General features: G+C 36.1%; 2 protein-coding genes across 4 annotated transcripts in view; one reads left to right on the top strand and one right to left on the bottom strand.

Moving 5' to 3' along the window:
- Gycalpha99B (guanylate cyclase 1 soluble subunit alpha 2) overlaps positions 1-20,403 on the bottom strand; it is a 332,598-nt gene that overhangs the window by 208,971 nt on the left and 103,224 nt on the right. For all 3 annotated transcript variants that reach the window (XM_022085005.2, XM_022085007.2, XM_022085006.2), the window contains exon 3: positions 15,924-16,124. The gene's annotated coding sequence lies outside the window, so the exon portion shown is untranslated. The remainder of the gene's footprint in view (positions 1-15,923; positions 16,125-20,403) is intronic.
- Positions 1-20,403, top strand: part of LOC110840163 (uncharacterized) — a 61,546-nt gene that overhangs the window by 4,467 nt on the left and 36,676 nt on the right. The window lies entirely within an intron of this gene.

Genomic DNA, 20,403 nt, shown 5'->3' with positions numbered 1-20,403 from the left:
TTCTTTCATTAATAACCTGTATGTATACAAAACAAAGTCAAGAATTTCAAAATGAAAGTATCACGTTTGTTATAGGTCTTCCATATGAACGTTCAACAATTTAATTATTTTCACTTTTATTCGACGACTTAAGTCATATAAATATTTTTCCCAAACTGGAGGATATCTGGCAGTCATTAATTTAATTTTTTTAGGGTACCCAGTTAATTATTAATAACTAGAGAATAAATCTAGCGCCTAGGTTAAAAATTCTTGAAGCGTTACCTTCACTTCCACGTGGCCTTGTGTTTAGTTAAGCATCAGGGACAACTTAACCTTTAACTTAAGAATCAGTCTCAATGGCAACTGTGCAACTGAAGCTACAATATTTCCAAATTTAAATTATTTACCGAAACTGATTTTTCCGTGATTTTATCAAAAAAATGCAGCAAACAGGTATAAGCCCACCAAAAGACTGGTAACTGCCAGAGTGGCCCGCAATCAGGTACTGTTTTTTCAAGTAAAAATAAATTATTCTTAATCTAGCAGTTCTTCAAATCCAACAACTTGTAACGGATTGCTGAATTACGTAAGCTATTGTATTTCCTTCTCAGTGCGTGAGTGTATGTAGCCACAAGCAACGAATTATTTCCCTCATCTTCTTTCATAACGCATTTCCTAACCAAGCACGCCTTTGGATAAATGTCGCTATACTTTAAATTCGCGATGTCATTTTACATTCGTGCTGAGTGACGCGGATCTCGGCTAATGATAAACCCATTGACCTATAAATGAAGTCTGTAATGTCTGGTTCAACGAATCTCAAGACAGTCAAATGCTATTATCATACAAAAGAAGTCGCAGATACTAATGGGATGAAATGTATCTTCTTTGCACTGCGTAAAATGAATTAATAACAGGCAAACCATTAATATTTGTCATTATTCGTCATCTTCATTTCCGAAATTATTCAACAGGGAGTCTTCAATCAGGTTAATGAGCAAATATAATGTGTTGGTAACGGGGTCATCGGTTTACTTAAAATACAGAGCATTTCTTAATCACATCTGCCTTACTGTTTCTAGTCACTGCGATTACTGCATCAACAGGTGGGGAGTATTCCTACTCATACTCCGTTCTTTGCAATTCTGTACATTTCAGATCTCATTTATTTATCTATGATATAAATACAATGTTGTAAATATAAGTGAATGTTTGTGGTGTGCCAGGATTTTAAGGTGGACGTACGTTGTTGGGATGAGGGGTGCGTGAACGAACACGGGACAACTGAAATAAAGCTTAAGTTCACAAATGAAATTATGTTTTATGCCATACAATGATTTGTTTACTAGTAGCCGTATTTTAGAAATACCATAAAATCAAATTTCGGATTCGTGTGAAGGGACTACATAAACCTTTTGTTCTATGCTCCAGGTAGCTTTTAAAATTGACGTTCCGACATTATGTTTTGTCAAATACGGTGGAGTACTTCTCCATTAATGCAATTCTATACAAAGAACGTATACATACGCATGTTTTCCAATTATATAATTGCATTACACAACATTTATTTGTCATTCAGAATAATTTAATTCAACCTCCGATACGTGCTTATAAACTGAATTGGTGAAACAGCAATGGCTTAGTGATTTGCATATGCATTATGTAAATACTATCGGTGGTTCCACAACACACTTTCCGCTATTGTTTTCCGCTGTACAAAAGCCAAGTTTGCATCTCCTCATAACAAGTGTTCTCTCTGCGACCGATTCAATCACCCACTGACTAAGTGTGTCTTCGCAACTGCGTAAAGAGAATGTGTGTAAGGAACAGTGATAACACATGTACTACCTACCGAGATTTAGTATTCACTAGTTCTGAATTTTCTCTTCAGAATGTATTATTAATTTGTTTTATATTATTGTCAGAATAGACTGTTGTTATTTTTGTAAACAGCATTAGCCATCCGATGTAATGACGGAGATGCATTGTGTTTTCTCTGAGACAAAAACAAATTTTAAATACTACGTAGATGAATTTCGTGATTGAAATGGTTCAGAAGTGCAGTGTTAACAGAGGAAGACCACGCAATGTTCTGCCATACATTACGCTTCCAATAACATCGTTCCATAAATATTAAATAGTAGTTCAGTAGTAAGTAAATAGTAGTAAAACCATGCATAAAGAAGATTTTATATATGGTTTTATTGATTTTCATTAATGTTATCGAGTAGTAGTTTTCATTTACAATGCAGTGACTCACGTTCGCTTCTATGAACCTGATGAGTTTACAAGCGTATAATCGGAACACGTAGTTAACGATATCAATGACAAGCCTTAAAAGGGACAATGATGTAATGGAGTGGGAGGAAATGTGATTTTATGTGAGACAATGACGGCAGGTTTTAAGAAAGCTTAATATTAAATGCAGCAGGTAGCTGAGTTACAGAACTGGAAGTAATTGCTATTTATTACGAGAATCAAGTTGCTGAATATTAATTCTGATGGTATCTATAAGTACCAAAAAAAGTGTATGTTTCAGACTAGCTTGTAATTAATTTTCACTTCTCAAATAAGAGGACTGGCTGTATTGAAATTTCATGTCCTATTACTCGTACGACAGTTACACATTTCGTCTGTCAGCCAATCATTTACTTCAGTAATAGGCCCATCCCATAGCTACTTTCGACAATTCCTCAGTGTGTCAGCCAATCAATCACCGGCAGATTTCTGTATTTTATGCAGAGAGTATAAAACTGTGTCTTCCAAGAGTGTTCAATTCTAATGTGGGTAAGAAAATCATATATCTTATCTACGTAACGAATCGTGGTATTTATAAGTGTACAGAATCACTGAGATTCTTCACATATGAAACCGGGTGATACAGTTGGTCATTCAATATGTAATACATTCTACACTGAATTATAACCAAGAATTTCACTGACAAAGAATATTACAGAACTGATTTTTCAGCCGGATGATGACGACAACTTTGATAGTGTCATCACACCACACATCTTGTTACAAGAGTTGTGTCAAGACAGAGCCTGCCTTGGAGAATGGATCTCTGTGACCTGCTTTCTCCAGGCACACCCTCCACCGAGATATCTCTTTCTCTCACAGTCCTCCTCATTTGCCAGTTACCTTCATCTCTTTATATCAAACTACTTCAACACATTCGCTGCAGAAAAGAGATAGACGGACAAGTATGTGTGGCAGAGAGAGAGAGGCGATCCAGGTGAATGGCTTCTAAAGAGGCCAGACATTCCACCTGTTTCAATAACTGTGACGTCACTTAACCAAGGCCGGAACAAATTCACAGTGCAAAGATTAAGTATCGGAAGTTGTTTTAAAAGAACGTGTGACTTTTATGTAAAATATAAGGCCAACTTTTGGTTTGGAAAGGTCTTTTAGCGTTGACGGAAGAGGTATATGGTTTTACGATTTCACGGTATACTTTCTGCAGACGAAGACAGTGAATAGATCTGAGGCGATGGTACTGAGAAACTAGCAATTAAAACACGTTTGTACACAGAACGACACACGACTTCCTCATGCTTTACTGTGAGGAAATACGTAACCTACCCGAGTCTGAAAATTTCCGTTAACGGAACACCAAATTAATCGGGTTATCTGTTATACTAATCACAAATATTTTTCCAATACATGAGGCGTTACAAATTCAAGTCAATCATACAGTGTGAATCGAACAGGAAGGTTTGTAGCATTTATAATTAGTTCGCCTAAAAACACAAGGAAATCAATACATTCAGAATAATTGGTCCGTGGTCCGGATTCGAAACCAGATATGCCTACACAGTGAATAAGAGACAAATGTTTCACTGCTTCGTCAACCCGTTCTGTTGGATAGAAAAAAAATTCACGGTTTCGAAACTATTAGAATGAATATCATTAATTTAAATCGATCCCGTGCCAGTTAAATTCAATCAATATTTGTTTTGAAATGCAGTTTAACATGAACGTTCTACATGTGCCTCTGACAATAAATTAACAAGAATTTCCTGATGTATTATTGTTTTAACTTTCAAGTAAACCTCAATTATGTTAGTGAAATTTTAATTTATTCATATTTTACGTATATTAAATACTTTATTTAAATTGTTATAATTTACTGCGTTATACGAGTAGAATATGAAAGTCTTGACCTTAATAACAATTAATATATTTTCACAACTTTAATCGGAGTTGCATTTAATCATTTACAGGTCAGTGGTAACTATGTATACCACCATAACTTCATTTAAATTCTGTGATAAATGAATTAGAAAGTATGAGATGTTAAATGTGTCTCCCCTACCACGGAAGTTTGCTGCAGAAAAACTGTACGCTTTAACACCCATAAAATTAAATTCGCAACGATTATTTTCCGTCACGAAAGGATGAAACTAGAAGCATTGGGTTTGTACATTCAATTAAATAGAAAGTGGTAACAGTTTTACTAGCAGAGAAAAATAGCGTTTCCTTGGAACCGTTTAGGCTTGTGTCAAAAAAGAAATGGTTTGTCACAGTTCCTAGAAGTTCTTATGGCCTGCAAACATAAATATTGAACTTGACAAAACTCGCATAAAACCTAACGTCGACATTTATAGTTCAAGAACAAGAACGCTGCTAGACTAACGTACTGGTACAAGCTCTACATTTCATACAGATAACCATAGCTTCTATTTAGTATGTCATAAATATCTTCCATAAACTCCAGTTTCCTTTAAAAGTAATGTATTTGTAAAGTTCTGTCCTGGTTGATGCTGTGTTTTATTTTACACCAAAGTTATCCTGATCGAGAAATGTTACAACATAAGCGATAATCGACTCCCTTCGATCAACAGTGTGAAAATCTATTTTCCTGGGGTTACTCTGTTAATTTCCATGCCGTACATGAACCCGTGTTCACAAGAGTCCGCTATTAGTCTCTAACCTCAGCCAGCTGAATCTACTCCACATCACTGTACCCTATTTCTTTTGTGTCTATTTAATACTATCCTCCAAATCATCGCCTGTATTTCCCAAATGCATCTTTTCCACGGGCTTTCCAACTAAAAGTTTGCATGCATGCCTCTTCTCACCCACGTGTGCTATACGCCTCGCCAATCCTATAATTCCAAATCTTTGTAGTGTCCTGTTCTCAGACACCCTCAATCCACGTCATACTAGTCCCTTAGCTGCTTAATACTCTCCCAGTAACCACTAAAGTTTTCAGTCACAACCATCTCAAGAAATTGTACATAAAAAGGAGATGTCAGTATTATGGCACTCAATGACTTAAGACGACAGTTTATCAAATATACATGGACAATGAACAATGTCCGACACAATACTGCTACAAAAAGTCGCAATATCTGCAAAAATTTCCCATTAACTAGTCCTTATTTTTAATGTCCAAGCGATTCATAATCTACAACGTGCATGTTCAAATAGAAGACCAATAAGATATAAACAGTTACAAATATCAAGTAGGCCGACGAAGATTCAGAAAAGTTACGGACAGATAAACATACGGATTCCAAAACTACTTTCTCAGAAGGAGTAGAACCTGAAATAGAATATTTCTTTCCACTTGAAAGTTCTATATATTTTGCAAAATAAAACTTTCTATTTCCTAGTTTTGTTTAAGTTTAAAAATGAAAGGAGGCTTAAGAGTTATCCTGTATTGGCGAAGGATTGGATTACGAAAAAAAAAGTACGCTTTAATCTATTATTATTATTATTATTTAAGATTTAATCCTGCCCCTTCACACTTCTTAGTACTGTTTTATTCTGAAAAAATAAAAACTGCGTTTATTTATAAAATTCAAATTAACGCTCCAGACGCGGCAAATAACAAAAACTTCTACTATCTTTGTACTTCGCGTCCCGCACGTGCTGCATTTCCAGACTGACGTTATTATTTTTCAGCTTATTCTCTTCTAAAAAACCAAAATAAACTAAGAATGTGTGAGCATTGAACGATCGAGTTCACAGCCTATATATCCGCAATAGGGGAAGGGATTTGAGACCGACACTGGGACTCACCCAAGCTCCTATTCAAGGGTTAAAGGCGGCAAAAGCAGCCGGGACATGAAGCTGGTCATCTCTATCAAGTGAAATTAAAATGCGTCCAACTATACCTCCACTCCGCCATACACCTTGCAGTGCACTGCGTGCAAGATACAGCATTGATTTGCCATTAACACGTATCGGTAAAATAAGAAGTGCATACAAAAATTTAGTCTGACAACTTAAAGGCAAGTGACCAATAAGGAGACCAAGGCGTAGATTGGAGGATAATATTAAAGTTGACCTTAATTGAGGATGAGGATTTGGGCCGATTCATACAGAATATGGGCCAGTGGCTGGCTCTTGTAAACACGGTGTGGACACTTTCACGACTAACTGCACTAATGTAAGCTTTCCAGATGCTTCAAGGAGTTTGACTAAATTAGGCTTCACTTATGTAGGCCCGTCCAAGAACGTAAATCTTTTTATATATATGGCTTATGTGTTTAAAAATGAATCAGTCCTAAGAAAAGTGTCCGGCATGTAACATGCAAGCTGGAAATGTAGTATGAATTGGAGAATTAACAATTCTACAGAGCTTCATCAAAGCCTGTCCTCAGTTCATTTTATTTCAAGTAAATTTTGAAGAACTTCAGTACCGTATGTGAACATTTCGACCACACCTCCGACAGACGGTCGTGTCTGTAATTTACGTGGACGGTGGGTGTCCCTCGATGAACAAGTGGGCTGGATAGCACAAGCATAGCTTGCATGACCATGAAGGGTAAATCGACAGCCGTTTAGTTACGCCTAGTTTTCTTAACGGGAATTTCAGTCTGTAATTTGTATTTTTACATAACCTTAAAGCACTGTTACTTAAAGAGATCGTACCTGTGTTATACAACTTACGGTAATTTTCTTGGACTCAAGTTTCGTCTCATACTTTTCGGGTTTCTATGGAATGAGCAGAAATTGAATCCATAAATATAAGAGACATGATTGTATTCAACGCGTCATCGCTGGGGGTGGAAGATTTCTCGTTCTGAAATCTTCCAACAATACAGCACTGTTCCTTAGACTATGACATTTTATCCGCTGATTAAAACAAATTAACGAAGATACTGAATATGCCTGTCTTCTGGGTTGTTGCGCCGTGTATTCTGGGAAAAAGTTTACTGACGTTTCAAAGGTCCATTGTCGCCCTGATAATAAACATCTATTTCGTTTCTTACACAACAATTAAAATATCATGAAAAATATTAATTAATTCAATGACGTTTTATTATGCGATGAGCAAAGCAAGTATAGAAAATACTCCGACTTCTGTGAAACTGTCTCATCAATCAGAGACTGACGTCATGAGCAAATCAATTATCAGTCTACTTTCAAAGTTTGCTACCTGTTCACGTCATAATTTCCAATACCAAAATTCTGAGTCTGAGTTAAAAATACAAACCGTATCGATGATCAGATATATAACGTTGTTTGTTTAGCGGTATCTACCAACAACACAAAGATAGCGGTGGAATTGCCCACTGTGTGGATAATGAATGATACACGATACTTATGACAACAAGGCAATTACACTTACAGACCCCATCCATTTGCTGTGTAGGATGGAACTTTGTTAATTCATCGATCTGAATCATGACTAGTGTGGGTTGGACTAAACAAATTGCGTATAAACAAAACAGAGTTTTGAGTTGCTCTCTGTACTGAGACTTCTGCTCAGGTTAATGCCACCACAAGCCTAGCAGCAAATTATAGGAAGTGTATAACACACAATAAAGTGCATGTGTGCTCAAAACCGTGTTACATTTGCATTCATTTCTTTCACCCTCAAGTGTCGTACAAAGAGTCGGTATTCTAGACAGTAGGAGAATAGTTTTCGAGCTGTACGCACCCAGCCTACCATCTAGTGCAGCGTTTCTCAACCTATGGTACGCGAACTAAGTAATGAAATCAAAATATAATAATAACATAAATAAGTTTTCCCTGAACGCATGTGTTAAATTATAATTAGTGATACGCCAGCGAAAAAGGGGTGAGAACCCCTGATTTAGTGGGTAACATGGAACGTTGCCGAGGCTGTGAGTGAAAAGACAAGTCACTCGCTTAGTGAACAACTTCACTGCATATTATGGAATCTAAAATTGCGTTAGTGTTAACAAGAACTTGTCACTGACTAAGCTAGATTAATCTAATCCACATCCTAACACCCGACCACTTTAACAGGTTACATATTTTTATATAATCCTATACACGCTAATGTCACTTGCCTTCAGGTTTCCCTATTAAAACTTTTAATGCATTTCTCATTGTCCCCATGCGTGACACAAGTCCTTCCATCTTATCGTACTTAATTAATAAACCTAATAATATGTTGATAAAGAGTAGAAATTGTAAAACTCGTAATTAAATTTTACCTCAAATGTTAAAAAATGATGGGCCACGTCCAAGAACACACACAGTATCTCCATTAAAAATATTAGTTTGCTTTGCAGATAAATCAGCGCAGGCTACTATAAAAGCCAATGGCGGAGTGCATATCTGACTTGGCGAACAATTTAATGATTAATTTACAATGCTATTGCAGTTAGTCATTTCTAATACCTTCAGTCTATCCATCACTTTGCATATCCCTATTTGTTAGGGTGTTAATTTACCGTGCGAGCTCCATATGAAGGGAATGACATGCATGACTGATACTAAACCTTTAGACACATTTCATTAGAAAGGGTGGAGCAAAATTATGGCATTTGTAGCATTTCCGTCATTCGTTCCATAAATAACATTACGAGAGTTGTAGTAAAGGATGTTCATCAGACACAATGATAATTGTAAATCTGTTGTCATTCTCTCCGTCTCAGTACTGAGTAAATTGCCTGAAATTTGGAATTCCATAAATAAAATTGGTAGTTACGCAAATAAACTGTAATTAATCTTTTGTCCTCGATCTGGCTGTGTTACAGATGGATTCCTCGGTCAGTGCTCGTTTCTGGTATCTTTTTCACAAAAAAAAATCATGAATTAAAATCATAATTTTGAGATTTTATTTCAATTCCATCCCCATGTTAAGTTGGTCTCCTGTCATCAGGGTATGACGCATCTTGATCTAATGGATGGAGCAAACGGACACGACATAAAAAGCGTAAATCAATTCTGACGAATATGCAGACGAGGAAAGCCGTTAAGGGGTAGTCCTCTAGCTTCGGGCTGGGCTGGGGGGCCAACAGCTCCTAGTCGTATCAAACAAGCTTGTTACGAAATGTTGTACTCAGAATGGACGAGTCATGTAGCGCGCATGTAAAAGACGAGAAGAGAGCGTAGTACTTTTGTTAGAAAGCCTGAAAGGTAGAGAATATCAGACGACCTTAGCATAGATTTGAGGATAATATTAAAATGGATCTTAGGGGAATAGGGTTGGAAGATATGTATTGCATTTACCTAGGTCAGAACAGGGACCGGTGGCGGGGTCTTGTGAACACGGTAATGAACTTTGGTACTTCATAAAAGGCAAGAATTTCTTGAATCGCTGAGTGTACTATTAATTTCTCAAGAACGATTGTGTTCAATGGAGTTGATTATATTTCTTCAAGATATGCTCCAATATTATGTTCCTATCTACTTATATATCTTTGAAGTTGTCTCTTAACCTTCCGGAGTAAAATATTATATGAATTTTTCGTCTCTCCCATACATTCTACATGTTTCGTCCCCCTTAAACTCTTTGATTTGGTCACCCTATGAATGTTTGTCGAAAAGAACACATTACCAAGCTCGCCATTAAGCAGTTTTATCCATTCTCCTCTGCTCATTATATTACAACAGCTTCACATAACGCTCAATTACGATACAAATAAGCATCTTTGGAACGTATGGCATTATGCTGACGCGTTAAACCCGTAGAACTAAGACCCGAGGAGCTCCCCGGGCTCAGTGCGATAATCTAACACTTGGAAACCTTCCATTTATTTAGTATCCACGCCACTTACAGACAGGTCAACGCACTGTAATTAGCATTCGTATATCATAACGTGCATCTGTTCCATGCTCATTTTTAAGCAAAATTTGCACGAAACTTGTATATCCATGACATAACAAAACGCAGCACTGAGTATAGGAGTAACATCCTGTCCAAGTCTGATTAAAAGAGTTTTTATGCTACCTAAGCTTTGTTTCTACGGGAAATACATCCAGGATAAATTACCCAGTAAACACAGGAAATGCACAGTAAACTGTTCTCCAGCCTTACGCTGCTGAGTTTATTAATGCAAAATGTTTGCTGAAATGTGTATAAATTACAATGCTTTAAGTCAGCATGAATAGGGCCCTTCTTGGGAAGCCAAAAGCCATTTCAGCTAGTGAAAACCCTCCTCCTTTTATGGAACAGAAATGTTCATTACCGTGTTGACAAGAGCCAGTCAGTGATTGCTATCCTCAGTCAGATAAATCCATTTGACACCGTAAGGCTTTATTTGTTTAAGATACATTATATTACACACCCACATAACACCTAGGTCTCCTAGAACAGTGGTATTCAACCTTTTTTGTTCGCGTACCCCCAGATATAATTTCTCTTCAACTTTGTACCCCAAAAGTTGTTGGTGTATAATTCAAGTTATACATAGTATATAATCCACATTTAAAATAAATTAAATAAATTACATTACTGATTATTCAGTGTTTTTCATAAAATAATATATATATAATATATATATATATATATATATTTAAATTTCACGTACCCCCTAAAATGTCTTCGCGTACCCCAGGTTGAATACCACGATTCTAAAAAGTATCTTTCCTTTATATTTTCTTAACAGAATTTTTATGAATTTCTGATCTCTCTCATGTGTGCTACATTCCAGCCCATCTCATCTTCCTTTATAATCCTAATAAAGTTTCATGAACAGTGGGCCTATAGATTATTAAGCTACTTTTTTATTTGTTCTTCATTGTGTAGCAATCTTATAAATAAACAACTTTCTTTTCAATGACAGGTGATAACGAACTTCAGGCACTGACGCGGACAAAGTACAAGTTGGTTCAAAGTCCTAATACAATACTTGAGGTTTCTGGAGAAATATTTTGAGCAGAGAATATAAATAGCCTTATTTTTTTTAAATTCGCACCTTTTCCGAGTGACGATGCTTCTATGTTGATGTCGCTTTATATTATTGTGATTGTGTGATGGGGACTTAAGCTGATGAATGATGCTTCGAACACCTGTTGTGATCACGTGCAGTACATTCAGTGCCCTGACAAGTCCCTGCCTCATTAACTGAGAACTGCTCAAATGGAGGTTCTGTGACGTGACGATTGAAATATGCCATAAAGGCAGAATTAGCTTTTCTTCTTTGTTTCATTGCAAAAAATATTCAAGTAACACGTTATGTAAAAAAGAACTGTTCCCAATTTGTAAAATCGGCTGCCATAATTAAAGCGATATCAAGGTACTAACGTTGTAACTCGGAAAAGGTGGTGTCTGAAAAAAGAAAATTTATTTGCATTTTCTGCTCCAAATAATTTCTCCAACGACCTCCATGGGTATTGTAATAAAGCTCTGAATCGCTCTATAGGAAATGAGCTGTCTATAGGCAGATGAGTCGTGTTTATATACTATTGTAGAATACTAATAGCACCATTATTGGTCTTGTAAATCAGAAACAAGGCCTAACTTTTTACAACTTCAGAGAAAAGGAAATCTTGACCTGAATCCTCACCGAAGTTGACCTAGAGCAAGATTACAGTCGTCAGTCACAACGTAATGATTAGCGCTGTGAATGAACAAATATCAGAACCAATTACGACCAGCTGGAGTGTAAGCCAAGGATGTTATCACCAACTTTGTTCCATAGAAACTTTCTGAAACATGATGTGGTTAATGTTGCAAAAACAAAAATTCTCAAATTTATTTCCTGAAAAATCTGTTAAAAGTGAACATGCATTTTTAACTTTATTCCATATCACATTTATCGCTGAGAAGATAAGAAATGTGTAAAACAATTGAAAAATAATGGCTTCGGAATTCACCGAATTTGTTTAATTTAATTTAATATATTTTGTATTTTATGTTTCAGAATTTAGTTCCGTTTGGGACTGCCTCAATCTTGAGACATTATAATTACTTAAACAACGTTTTGTACAAATATCTATAGACCTACAAATAGACATTTAAACGTATAGACATATTAGAGCTGCTACATGAGGAGTATGCTTACCTAATACCCCCATTTCTTAATTGAACAAACAGTAAACACATGCACTGTGCTGATTTAGGTTTAAGCTGATTCACACATGGTTCCTTTCCGTAGTATTAACTATTACCGATGCATCGTGTATGTAAACATTAGCACCTGTGGTAATTTTGTAGTTATTCGACAGTTTTACTGCTTAAGTGATATTTAGCCCAGTGACTCATCACTTCAAAAATGCCCTCCTTTTACGAGGAATTTCGGAACCTAAGAAATAGGAACTTTGTACTACATCAAAATGTAGTGTTTACATTTCGAGCTGTATGAAATTTTTCACTTTAACATAAAAGGTGGAATTAAAATTAAATTATTTGGTTATTCCGTCAAATCACAATGTATTTAAAATAAGATAATTAAAATAATTAAAATATCATTCTGTGTTCCATATCGAATAATCGATTTACAATTGGAACAGTTACAACATGTTGTCTACTATTTCATCTCTGGTATGTTTATTTTACTTTCCTTATAATATTATTTATTTATTTAATTGTTTTCTATATTCGTCCATATTCATTAATGTTTCTTTAAATCATTTACTTCACAGACCGATGTAAACATCAAAAGCATCACTTCAAACAATAAAGTTCATCCATTATATGAAAATATCTGGACACGACCTCCAAAAACTACACTACGAAAAATTGTAAAAATTGTAATTGAGTTTTAAATTTAATATAATTTTACATCTGATGATGGTTTAATAAAACCGAAACATGTTGTAACTGTTCCAATTGTAAATCGATTATTCGATATGGAACACAGAATGATATTTTAATTATTTTAATTATCTTATTTTAAATACATTGTGATTTGACGGAATAACCAAATAATTTAATTTTAATTTAATAAATCACAATATGACGCAACTACACTATCTTATAAAAGGTGGAATATTATTTAATACTTCGAAGGACAAATTAGGAGACCCATGACGAGAAATTTTTGCGCTCCTATATATGATGTTATGTATAAAAGGCAAGATGTGAACTTTTAATGGGGAGCTCCAACACATCTGTGAGTTTGTCGATCAGTATATTTCGCGTCCCAAACCATTTAACAGGGTTAGATTAAACTTTGTAGGAACTGCTGGGTGAATGGCACATTGGTTCTTATCAGACCACTACTGGCCTGGGCTCACAATAGTTTTACTTGAAAGTCCAGAACAACCTATATATTTCTCGAAAACCGTCATTCCAACAACAACAAAAAACATTTATATGCCAGCGTATACACTATATATCACGTTGAGACCTGCAAACGTTGTTAGAAACAAGCCTACTTTTCGTTACGGTGTAAAAGGAAATTATGAGAAAACGAGGAACATAGTAAATTACGGATTATTAATTATCAATTATCAATTTAAAAACAACAAGAAATTATTTACGTACTTACACCTACTACTTATTGGGTTTATTAATACATCACTTTACTTGTAAAATTCATGAACTGTGAGATAACTGAAGACGTGAGATTGTAGTCAGGGAAATGTTCCTTTCCAAGTTGGAGTAGTGGGTAGGCTATACCAGACATGATCAGTACTCACATTTTGACTACAGATCCAAAGTAAGAACAGTTTATTATTACCCTCCCACTTGCGCCAAGCAGTATTTTCCTTTCAGGTTTTTCGACCAACATTTAAAATGTATTTTTCATTTTCCAGTGCTAATCTGTCCTGTAAACTCCTGATTTTCGACTTTATATATATATCTTGTTTTCATGTAAAATCCTGATAGAAAAAGAATACTTGGAATATCTAATCATAAATGGAAGGATAATATTAAATAAATCTTAATACAGTGCGAGGTTGTGGACTTAGCAGATTGTTAATTTCTAAGGGGGGGGGGGGGTTCTTCTTAATGAAGGTAGGTACTTAAGTGGCGACGAAAGTCCGTTTGAGGCTTAGGCCCACATGGAACGTGTTACCTTCTGTTGGCAACGTGTGATGAGACCATCCCGAACCCAAGAGCTGGAGTGTATAACCTTGTCGGCTGTTTGCTACTAATGCATATTCAACACTTTCGCAGATGCACTGCATGTCTGGAGCTCATCTCCATCTTCAACATGGCGACGTTAATGCAGTGATAACAAGAGACCCCACTTAACACGAGGCGGGATGTGTCACGTGATTATAATTAGGGTTTTAACAAAGCGGGGACATGCAAGATGAAACAACCGTAGGAAAACTTCAAATCCAACTTCAAATTCTTCTCATTGCGCCGGAAAGCAACGTTTTCTGATAATTTTTGGAAACGTGAATTGGAGATTTATGACAGGAATAACTCTCTCGATCTTAGAAGTAAGAGGATTTACAGTAGTCTTCATCGCACAATACATTTATATTCCACGTTAAAATTAATAATCGATTTAAGAAAGTAGACATGTTCTTGCGGATCTCATGAGAATATTACCATGCATAAAACCGCAAGATATAAGTGATATAACAATTCAGCTTTCGTTTGGTCATGTTCTGATTATGCGACTGGGGTGTGTACACCACTTTGGCACAGATATGCACTATGTACAGATAATGTAAGTTTCTCAGTTATTAACTTATTAAACCTATGACCGTTTCTGCTATTGGAATTAAAAAATAGACTGCGAGTACCAGAAACTTAGCTACTTTATGTTAAAGAAAATAGATTGATCTTCGTTCCGTCATGTCTTTACTTCTTTTTAGCAGAAATCTCGTGCGATTTCTTTATCGACCAAATGCTCATGCTGTGCAGAAAATGCATTACAACTTCCTGTACTCGTTGGCATTAGCAATGATGACACGTAAGAATTTGTACTTCTTTTTCCCGAAACGGATGAAGAAGCAACTAGCTGCTTCAAGTGCAATGCACCAACTGCTTTATACATACATTGTATTACAGTAGCACTGCCTTATTTGTGGTTTATAGTAATTACATAGCAATAAATAACAGTGTCTTAACACGAATTAGTAAGATGCAAACACGTTTAAATCACATGCAAAATTAAAACCGAAGTCGTATATACAGAATAATTTACTTTTCGTCAGGTAGTCGGACGCAACCTAAGAAAGACCTTAACAGTCAATTTGTTATTGGCTACTCTGTGAAATAAAAACAGGTTCATCTTTACAAATGATTGCGCTTAGCCTGTACAAAATGAGGCCCAACTGCAGCCGCCACATGGAGTCCTGTATGACATTGCGTATTACAGAATGAAATTTCCTTGAGAGCAAAAAAGTCACAGGAGACGTGGACTGCAAAGGGACTCGTTTCCTTGGATATAATGCGGTCGGTGTACGAAGCTAAGCTCTCATTAAAAGTTTTAGACTAATTTTATTTTTTCTCACCCGTTATACCTAAATGAATTTGAAAAAAAAAAATGATTACATGCATAAAACAACTTACAAAAAAATGTAGCAGGCCTACATGACAAATCAGCTAGGTAACTGTTAGCTTCACTTCACACAAAGTATTATTTTGAAAAGTAAAAACGAGAAAATCGAAAAGACTATTTGAAAAGACCCAAAGACTAACCTCACACGTCACCAGCACGCAGTTGTGCCGCCATCTTGAAGTGATTCACGTGATATTAAATCATTTTCTCCTAAACGGAGTTTCATAACGCTTGGTCTTTGAGTTCACGGCACGGTCGTATGTATGTCAGGTTCTCTAAATCTATTACCAACATAAAAATATTACGATGGTTTCTAATACTTACAGGTAACATCTATCACGACCTCTCCTGGCCTAGGGGGCACCTTAGCCCACAGGGCGAGTTCAGGTAGCACCAATGACAGGGTGAAATGAGGATGGTCGGCGGAGGGGGCCTTCAGTTTAATATCGCAACGAACCACTGCGGGGTCCTCGAAGACTTAACTTCTCCCCCGTGTTTGTCTCAGACCGCGCTGGAGGCTCCAATCTGTAAAGAGAAAATCCGTACAGACCTGGAATCGGAAACAGAACTTTTTAGTTTAAATTCCAGAGTTTTGATCTGAAGCGGCCAAGTTCTATATTCGGTAGTTTCTTAAAGAAATGTATACACCTGTCGACACCAATATGAAAACCTGCATTCATGTCACCACGCTCGACCGCCCAACAGTAAAATGGTTTATGTGTACATAAATGCATATTAAGTATGGCAACTTTGGTGCATGCATGACTCTGTTAACAATTTTTACTACCACTGTTGACTTGTTTCCGTTTTGCAACGTTGAGGCAGAATCCGCTCCACACCAAATTACACACAAAAATACTTATGCAGCACGACAGCCTTCGAGTTCCTATGCGGATCTTAGACTCAGAAATTATCGGCTAACACGCAGGTTTAGAAAATACGTCGTCGAAAGACGACCTACATTATACGGTCAGAGTGCAGGAAGGAAAACTTATTCATTATTAAGTATTCCGGGCAGCCATTTTTTTAAAATTAAGACAGACGTGCAACTTGAGGGAAAAATAAACATTACATTCCTAGCGAGAGAGAAATATATTTTTAGTAGACATACCGACAGCAAAAGACAATTTTTTTTATTTTAAGCATGGAAGGAAATCGATGAGAAGTTTGTCATTGTAAATATTAGAATCACGTTTTTTCTCTCTTTCGTGAGATTAGCCCTTGAGTTAAAATGAGAATTCTATCGGACCCTGGGTTTCATTACACTGACAGAACTACAGTCTCTACAAGAATAGCGGAATTTGTTGGAGCGGTAACGACTTATATTTGCATTTGGTACGTACCACGGACGCGTACATGAATATTTAACGAATTAAATAGAGTCCTTGGTAGTTCGTGTTTTCGTGGGTTGACTGAGATAACTTCGCAATTTTAAAACGAGGACACATTTCGAGTCTCGAAAAGTACAGTAAAAACATACATAAATTGTAATTTATAATTCACTTTTGTTATGTTTACTTTAATTTCCAGCATCGAACAGCTTCCTATAGGATCTTTTCAACAATTTATCTATCGTTATGGGCTATATATCTTGGACTCATTATGTATAATGCGTAACAATACCATATTAACTAATTCTTTAAGACATCGATGTCATTAAGCTTGTCAAAACAATATTTTTTTAACAAAGGTTTTTCATTGTATAAAAAACGAGCAAGTCAGTTAAATCCAATTACAATTATTACATTACTATATTATTATTCTAACTCCATCGAATGAGTACTTCTACAAGTTACCAGCCTCACAGGTAGTTAAGAAATTTCCTATTTTTTATTATATTTAAGGTAATGTTACTGCGTTCAAAACAGCGTGCCACCGAGCCTATCATTAATCAGATTAATCCAGTGCCTTCCTATACATTCTAGTCAAAGATAAATTTTAAAATTATTCTTCCATATACACCTTTGTCTTTCAAGTAACTTCTTCCCCTCAACAGTTCCTATTAAAAATGTATTTATAAACCTCCAATTTATAAACAGTACAAATTAAGATTTTCTGAGACGATTCTTGGAAAATATTTTAATAAAGTAAATACGGTGAGATCAGATACCAGGATTCTAATAATATATTTTTCTGTCCTACTAACTCTTTCACTTTCCGGTATCAGTGTGCGAAATTAAGGAATATACATTATTTATCGTCTTTATATATAGATATACATCAAGTATAGTGAGATAATGTTTATAACTATATGATGTATGATCAAATTATAATCGTTGCCATGGCAACGCTGTTAATGAGTTATCGGTCGTAAAGCCACTGCCTCCAAGGTCTGGCTAACAGCGCTAATGATCCGCACTTTTCTTGTAAGTGTGTTGTTCTTAACGGTTATTATTTTTGCGCGGGAAAGTTTATTAGCTTCTTTGGAGGTAAAAATTCGAATGGTCAAGATATTGACAACTTCGTTGATTAATGGTTTTAAACATAAAGAAGTAGTTTTCCGGTCGCATTAAGGCCAGACAGCAACTTCGGAAACAAGAATAATGAATGTCATCGAATTTTTTACCAAAATAATCGTCATCATGAAATCAGCCTAAACATACCACCCACTGTCTGCAGATAGCTATAGAACTGCTATTGCAAAATCCGAATAATTTTGTCAAGAACCCCACAAAAATAAATTCCGTGGAGGTGGTCTAAACAGATGAGAGAAGACGCAACTAAAGCAACATGGAAGTTAATGTGTGAAATAATTAATTTTGCAGCAATGCAGTCTTAAGAACCACGTACTATTTCGAATCCCACATGCACAACAGATATTATTTACCTTGTGGTCACAGAGAAAATATAACTCTGAGGAGCAGCGTATGTGAGAGCCTAACCAGCAAAATATAAAAACAAATCAATGTAACCAGGGTCTTATTGCCGTCGTGATGGAATGTGATGTAGCGTACACACGTTTCATGAGCCTTCTCTCAAGCGTTACCGAACAAATAGCCCAAAAAGTCACTTGAAGTATTTCTTCATTTCTTGCAGTCCCTTATATCCACCACTTTATCTCATTCCCTACTTTCTCCCATATTCCATGTGTTCGTTCTATCGTTATCTTTCTCCCCCTTTTCTCATTTATTTCCTCCCTTTGGTACTTGTACCTCCTTCCGTCCTTTCTCAAACATCTCTTCTTTTTCGTAGTAATTAAAAACTAATATTTAACTCTGTAATATAAATTTAAAACAGCTCATGGGCATAGAAATATAGCTTAAAACATGCCTACACGATAAAACAACGAAACACATTAGGCGAACACTCCAGTGCGTAGTTTAAAGGTTTTCCCCAGTTCCGCATCTATTTAAATACATATTTCCACTGCGAGCTAAAATAAATATCACGGGATGACAGCATTAAACTGGCTCTTATACTAGCCTACACGTAGGCCTGATATTCATTTCTGTACCCACGGATCACATTAGTACGAGGTCTAGTTATGAACTGGTCGAACGATGCACCTGCTCCCATAGGACCAAAATAATTTTCTTCTCTGTTCTGCGGTTCGCCCAGCCTGATAACCAACGGGTAGATACTAATTAGATCCAAGGAGCGTTATTTAATGCCTAGATCTTCCGAATAGTCGTTTCCTTTCAGGATTTTCAACCGTACTATGTATTTACGTATTTCTCATGCACACTGCATAACGCGACTCTATAATTCACTTAATTTTATCATCCCAATAATACGAAGGGGCTTTGGTACATTTGAAACTTTTTCTTGCTTTGTTAATGTTGTTCGTCCATTACGATTGCAGAATATAAATGTATGGCTGGCCAGAAAAATGAACTCCAGTGTCATTTGTTTGCACATCAAAATCTGTCATCATAAAACAGGAAATTGTGTTTGGAGCCATCAACGTTCATCAACTTTCATGTTTGCGGAATTAACGTTGTCTCATATTGTTACCAGACGACCGTGTTGAAATTAATTCACACAGCGTTCTATGTTCGGGTATTATCTTTACATTCATCACGAGTATACAATATTGTAATCTTTGGAAGTAAACAGCTTTCATTACATCACTTCAAGATGATACGCCCACAAAAGTTAACACCTGCGTACTGAATTATAATATGAAAGATAAAATAGCATTCCAGTGCACGTACAAGTAAAGATATTAGGGAGAGATACGCATCAGCTCCGTAATATCTCAAATATAAGTGCTTAGAAGACGGCAATCCAAAATTCAATTCAACTTAGATGTTACTGCACTCTAAAGGAATACCGGGGGAAAATTTTTGTAACCTATATCACTGAGGAACGTCATATCCGTTAGACGAAACAAAATGTAAGCGGAGATATTATTTCCGGTCAAACAGAGCGAATATACTTGTATTTCACACACGTGTGTTCGTAGACTTTGCTGATGTGCGCAACGTATCAGGTATTATAACCAATGGATTTGATACCGAAGCAATCTTACGCTCTGTAAAACAAGCACGTAAAAACTTAACATAGCACATTCGTAGATCTAGTAGCACACGGCTCTTGGATAATGAATTCGTTCCTCGCATTATCTGATTAACTCAGCAGGCCATAATTATTTTTGAGAAACTAACAGTTGTTCAGTTAGTCAAGAAACCATCCTTCCCTTCATAACTTATGAAATTATAACTTTCACTGCCGAGTTCAAAACAGCCTGTTCTATCCCGAAGCAGATTAACGTAAAGTTACCGCCATATTTTTCTAAACTGCGTTTTATCCTCCCGTATTCGTCTTCATTATTCAAATTATGTGAAAAACCAAGTTTTCAATT

This window comes from Zootermopsis nevadensis, unplaced genomic scaffold, assembly GCF_977971745.1.
Source record: "Zootermopsis nevadensis isolate Lab colony 2312 unplaced genomic scaffold, Znev_1.0 Znev_ptg000022l, whole genome shotgun sequence".
In the NCBI taxonomy this organism is placed as follows: Eukaryota; Metazoa; Arthropoda; class Insecta; order Blattodea; family Termopsidae; genus Zootermopsis; species Zootermopsis nevadensis.
This window is presented reverse-complemented; position numbering and strand designations above follow the sequence as displayed.